The sequence below is a fragment of the Octopus bimaculoides genome, chromosome 1, assembly GCF_001194135.2.
Source record: "Octopus bimaculoides isolate UCB-OBI-ISO-001 chromosome 1, ASM119413v2, whole genome shotgun sequence".
Lineage (NCBI taxonomy): Eukaryota > Metazoa > Mollusca > Cephalopoda > Octopoda > Octopodidae > Octopus > Octopus bimaculoides.
In genome coordinates, this window is record NC_068981.1 from 25028360 (window position 1) to 25028996 (window position 637).

Here is a 637-nt window from a genome sequence, read left to right on the forward strand (position 1 = left end):
CCATTTTTAGACATCATGATAGAAAAGTCAATCAAATCATAACTGACATCTATTATAACCCAACTGATTCAAAACAATATCTCCTCTTTAACTCATGCCACCCGAAGCACATCAAAATAAATATCCCTTTCAATTTGGCAAAAAGGATTTGCACAATAGTGTCTGATAGAACAACTCGGGACCTTCTTCTTCATGACCTCAAAACAACGCTTACTGACAGACAACATCCACCCTCACTTATAGACGAGGGAATTAAACGTGCCATAAAATTATACATAAAAACACTAAGAACAACAAAACATAACACCACATCACATCAAAACACTACTATTTATATCAACATACAACTCCAGAAACAGTGAAGCATTCAACACTATTGTGAAAAATCTTCCTTTACTAACTAGAATGAACGACATCCTGAAAACGCACAAACTCATCAAATGCAAAAAGTAACACAAATCGCTAAATATACTACTAACAAATGCGAAGCTTTACAAAACAACCACGAAACCAACGGCTAAAAAATGTGGACGCCCAAACTGTGGAACCTGCCCCAACTTACTTGAAGGCCCGAATTTCCTTTTCTAACAAAGACAGAGGTTCACAAAACTAGTTTCACTTGTGCCTCTGAGAACCT